The sequence below is a fragment of the Drosophila ficusphila genome, unplaced genomic scaffold (genome assembly GCF_018152265.1).
Source record: "Drosophila ficusphila isolate 14025-0441.05 unplaced genomic scaffold, ASM1815226v1 contig_414, whole genome shotgun sequence".
Classification (NCBI taxonomy): Eukaryota; Metazoa; Arthropoda; class Insecta; order Diptera; family Drosophilidae; genus Drosophila; species Drosophila ficusphila.
Window position 1 is genome coordinate 12591140 of NW_025064328.1, and position 6000 is coordinate 12597139.

A 6000-nucleotide genomic window follows, 5' to 3' on the forward strand; every position below is an offset into this window, starting at 1 on the left:
TGGTTGTTGCCGTTCCACTGTTTTCATTGTTCAAAAGCGGCAAAGGGTCAAAGGTGAGCGGTGAGTGGTGAGGACACAGTTGCAGTAAGCAATTCATTCTTGATGCGTTCCGCCCACTATTTGCTTTTCCTGATGTAGTGCTTGTTACTATTGCAGCCCCTTTTAGTGTCCGAGATTGCATAAGTCCAAAGTCAGTTAGTGTGTCTCGGATTGAGCGTGACGTTGATGTCACACTCCATATTCTTTGTAAAGGTTTTGGTACGTAAAATAGGAAATATAATAAATAAATTGAAATATGAAAATATGAAAAAATATAACAAACAAGGAAAGGGGGTTTCCATTTCATATATTTCCCTAAGGAGAATGAATATTATTATAATTATTACTAATAAAATATTAAGTTATATTACTTTCTTAGCATTCTATTGCCAACACTAATTTTGCTTGTAATCACTTATAATTTATTTATTTACTTTAGAAAGATATTTCTCTACCTATAATTTTCCTGAATACTTGTAACTGTAGTATTAAAACCTCTATATGATAGCATATTCTTCTTTTATTATTTTTAGTAAAGAGCATTCCCATATCGCATTTGCTAGATTCCATAAATTCCATTTCGAGGTCACACATGGCACACAGGTAGTCTGCTGTTGGCAGGTTGCAGCTCGCAGTTGAATAAATTTGTACAATGTCACGGCAATTATGTAAAACAGCGCCATTAGTGCTAAGATTTTCACCTCGAGCGGACCTGACTTACTGCCTGAATGCCTAACTGACTGACTGACTGACTGAATGGCTGACTGAATGGCTGACTGAGTGAGTGAGTGTGCGACTGACAGACATTTGCTCGAATTTATGAGGCATGCGGCAAGGACAATGCAACCTGCAGCATGTGTTTGTGCATGTTGATGATGTTGCCACAGCGGCTGGGGCTTGGATGCAGCGGTGAATTATTTATGCCAACTTGACATTTACTTGGCCAGAAGCCTCTCTAAGCCCTGAGCTCTGAGCTCTGAGCCTTGTCCTTTGCCTTGCATATTTGCTCTGCTCGAGCATTTTTTAGAGCATACTTTCCAGCGCATTTCGTATTAATTGCTTCGGTGTTGAACGCTGAACAGATTTCGCTGCACAAACCGAATAAATACGGTTGAATATGCTTAAATGTTGATTTCCCACATGGGAATTTCATAAAGAAGGCGAACTCGGACTTCATTATGAATACAATTAAAAATAAAACTGCATCTTTGCACGTTTGTATTATATTTTTTAACTGAGAAAACATTCATCAATTTTCGGTATAAATTGTTATAAGTGGTTAAATCGGTAAATTATTCGGTACTCGTTTTCTTTTTAAAATGCGTAAGTTAAAGAAAGATTTAAAAATTGAGTAGTATTTTTTCCACTTAAAAAATCTCTATCATATTTTTGACTTCTCCTTAATATTAGCTTTAGTTATAGGAGGGCCTACTGTATATAAATGTTTACCATAGGCAACTGTTATATCCCCATCTATATTGGATTTTCATCACTGGCCCTAGATGAAGATAAGATGTGGCCGTCTTGCCCGCAATGCTTAAACACATTTTAAATATTCATAATTCAATTTTGACTTGGTTTTCCGCTCAACTTTTTGTGGCCAGTCAACGTACTGCTCTCGTTGTTGTTGTTGTATATTTATATATGTATATATATATATGTATAGTTGTAACTCATTTTCTGCCACCGTGGCTGTTCCAACTTGTTTTCTCCGGCTTGGCCGCTGAGTATCTTATTTTCTTTTTGGTTCGTTATTAATGAGCAAAGTAGAAATGCAGGCCACAGAAACTGATAGAGTTTGTTGGCCAAGAGGGGAAATGTGGTGTGGAGTTCTGGGGGATCGAGGAGGGTTTTCCATCGCCGACACTGCTACTGAGCTACTGCACAAAATTGCTTTAGATTTGCGGAATCTCTAGTCCAAATAGTGTGTAGTCAAACTAGTCAAGTGGGTTTCTAGGTTGTGGTTATTGTAGGCCAAAGCGTTTTCAACGAAACCTACCAGGTTTCCTCAATTTAATTTGAAATTTGTAGTTAAATAAGACTGGCAGAATGAAACAAAAAGTTATGTTCCAAACTTGAATAATATGTTCTTATACATCCTGAACTTTATTAAACATAAGGAAATATATGAGAATTATTTAGTAAATGTTTTCAAAATTTTTTTTGACTTTCTTGATATAAAAGGTTTTTTTTTCGAAATCAAGAATATAATTTAATATTAAATTTAATCATCTTTAATTGTGTTTTCCTGTTGTTGGAGTTTCTGCCTTAATATATATATTTTTTTAATTTAAGAAGATTTTTTCTCACATAAATATATTTAATTTGATCACCTTCGAGTTTGTTTTCCAGTTGTTGGAGTTTCCGGCCGATCTAGCAGGTGCTTAAGGACCTTAACTCATCTGGCCTGCAGGGCACTGGTTTACCCGTTAACGCTTTTTTACTACCAAAGCCACGGCCAGGGGCATCCAACTGGCAACAACAAAACAAAGAAAAGTAATAATTTCCGAAGTTTCTGACGTTGCCCCCTTTCCCTTTTCTACCACTCTTTTCTGACCAAGTCTAGATGCACTTAAATATGTATATAGAATATTTTTAATATGGCCGCGCGGCCATTACTTGGTAAATACGAGAAGAAAAAAAATAGAACTCAAAGGAAAGTAGAGGGGAAAAAATTAAATAATACTTTAGTCGCAATGGGGTGGGGGTTCAAATGGGGAGGGGTTAAAATGGGAATGGGGTTCAAATGGGGTTTACTCAGCAGGAGCACGATGCGAATTCAAAACTCATGATTTTGTCGTTTGACTTGGCACAAGGCAGAGCCCATCATATTTATCTGCTGGCTGAGCAGAAGTTGGCATAAGCCTTTGTCCTCCACCCACCCCCTTTTTCCCCCCTCTTCCACCTGACAGTCAGTCAGCAATAATAAGGATAATGCATGGCTCTGATTCCTTTACAGTAGCTCAAAGCTGGGCGGGTTCCAAGTATCTAAATAAATAGCTCAGCGCAAACTGAAGTTTCTCTCGAGTTTCTTAGCTATTCTTAGCTATTCTAGCTCCATGGAGGTCCTGTACCTGAGCTGCGGCTTCAGCTCCTCAAGCTTCTCCCGGGGATTTATGTTGTGAAAAGTGAAACATAAGCACGCCGGATTGCAGCGACTTTGGCAAGTCAGACATACGGAATAAAAAGCGCTCTCCGCAAAAAGTCCGGGGAATGTGGAGCTCGTCGACTCGCACATAGAAAACGCGACACGTGCCGTATCATGAGGCAGTGGCATAAGCAACGGACCAGCCCTAACCCCAGACCATATCCCCCTCATATCCCCTCCATATCCCCTTCTTACCCCCTTTAGTATCCCCTCCCAATCCCCAAAACGTTTGGCTGAAATGAGTTCAGCGCGAAATGTTTATATCCGTTGCAATTGCCGGCTGGGAGCGCGCACTCCCGGATCATAAATCGCTAAAAACTCGGCTCATGCTGCTGGCAAATATTGCGGAAAAGCGTGCGGAAGAGGTACCGCTAGCTGGCTGCCGGGAAATCGACAATAAGCACAGGAAATAACGCGAGCGAGTACAGCGCGCCTCAAATAAAAGCAATATCGCAAGGGGGAAATGTGTGCATATGTACTCATTTCAAACTGATCATAGATATAAGACATGTATCAGATGGATTAACAGAGATATATGAATGCTTAATGGTACCTAATTATAGACAGGAAATATATAACACATTAGGTACTTTTATTTCGTCTTTATTATTATTATTATTGGGAGAAATTAAAGATGAGCTTCAAGTTATATTTTATTTTAGTTATATTATACAAAAGTTTATTTAAGCTTAAGTTATGGAAGATTTTTATTTTGTATACATAAGTATCTAATTTGAGAACGGAAATTTTTAAAACAGATTTTATAAGTGCCTTGAAACCTGAATTATCTGATAGGTAAATGACAAATAAATAAAATTATTCACTTAAGTGCTCCTCAAAAATTAATATTAATAGTTTGTTTATTAAAATAACATTTTAGTTCATGTAGTTCATGTTTAAGTGGATGGAAATTAATTGAATCTTAACTTCTTATTTTATTTGCAATGTTTCGAAAATATATTTAGTAATTATTAATTTAGTAATTTAGTTGACCAAATTAAACCGCACATTTTTGAATAGGTACATATCTTCTTTTAACCCATTTCAAGCATTTAACTTTGATCGTTGATCCAAACGAAGCATTTGTTATCCGTTGGCTAATTTCCATTCCAGCCACTTAATTCCAACTAAACGTTAATACCACTTTTCCCTTTCCCCACATTTAAAAATGTAAAAACATTTCTAATTGACTTCAAAATTAGTTTTTGCCCAGTTGCACAACAACAAATAAACGGCGCAAGAAAAGATAGATGAAAATTAGGGAAAACGGGGGAAAACTATTGCTGGCCACGGGGCTTTGCAAAAGGTAACAGGGAAAATATTTAGCCGGGGTGAAAATTCTGCACACTCAACTGAACAACAAATAGTCCGGCAAAGCTCAGCAAACAAATAAACAACTAAATAAACATTTAAACTTTTTCTCCATTTGCGGGAAGGCGAAAAGCGGGTTTTCAGATGAGTGCAACTAAGTGGAAAAAGCGTGCGTCCTGTCCGGTGGAAAGTTTCGTTTGTTCTGGGAGCGAAAATCAAATGCACATTATTATGAACTTGAGGTGTGAAATTTGGCCCATTCCCGATCGGAATACTCCACATGGCTTAGTTTACTTTATGGCTCACCCCCTGTGGTTCCTTTGAGTCCCACTTCGGATCTAATTGGAATTGTTTCTGTGGGGTCCTTGAAGGAATTTGATTTGGCCTCCCCAGCTGCGATTTGTCAATTAGAGGGCGAAACTATTTTGGATTTTGTTTAGAAATTCTTCTAATTATCTTTATCTTATTGTTTGCTAACAAAAGTGAGGGTTTTTATTGAAGTAAGGCAAAGCTAACAAGCTTGTAATTATATTTGCTAAAAGTTTTACGGTTTTTAAGGACTTAAATCTTTTTCTAAAATCAACTACAATTTCTCGTGTTTAACTGTGAGTCGTAATCACACATCTAACACCTTTATATTCAATTACTCATTTATGAGGAACATTTTCATTTGAACGCTGGAAGCGATAAAACTTACCACTTGCCCCCAAAACCTCAATTTTGGCCCCCAATTTTGTGGGTGGATTGCCGGTGAAATGCTTAGCCCATTTTCGTTAATTTTGGCCAGCACATTTTTTAATTTCACAGCATTTTCGGGTGGCTCACAGCTTCTGACTCGCAGTTCTCGCTCTCCTATCTTCCCCTCCCTTGCCTTCAGACTGGCTTTCCCTGGATCTTTCCCCAGGATCTTTCTCCCTTCTTGGCCATTACCGATTGGGTGCTGGACAACTCTAAACACGGCAGTGGTCCAAAAAGGACCAAAGACTCGGAGCCGGAGTCGTGGCAACAAGAAATGCGGTTACAGTGTCCAAAGGCCGTCCTGGAATGCCATAAATTACGTTGTCGGCAGAGCGGCAAGGCGAGCGGTACAGTAGAGGCGGGGAGGGGGGCGTGGCAGTCTGGGAACCATTTCGGATCCTTTTGGGGTCCACTGCAACATGCAACGTGGGAAGGCGGAGGGGAAAATGGGGAAGGGAAAGGGAAAAGGGGGAAATGGAAAAAGGGGGAATGGGGACTGCAGACTGCGTTACGTTTTTGGCTCTAAATTAAATTTTTGCCAACGCCGAAAGAAGCTGCAAATTTTTGTGCTGCGCACTGCACTGATGCGGCATCGGAAGCGGAGAGCCATTAGTCCTGCGGAGTCCTGGGAAAGCATCTCCCCCTCTCCCTTGCCCCCCTCTCCTTACCCCCTGTCTTCCTCTCATCCAGCACTTCTTCCTTTTTCTTCCTGGATTTGCTTTGTGGCCACCGCCTCATTATGACCGTGTGTGCGTGCGTACCTC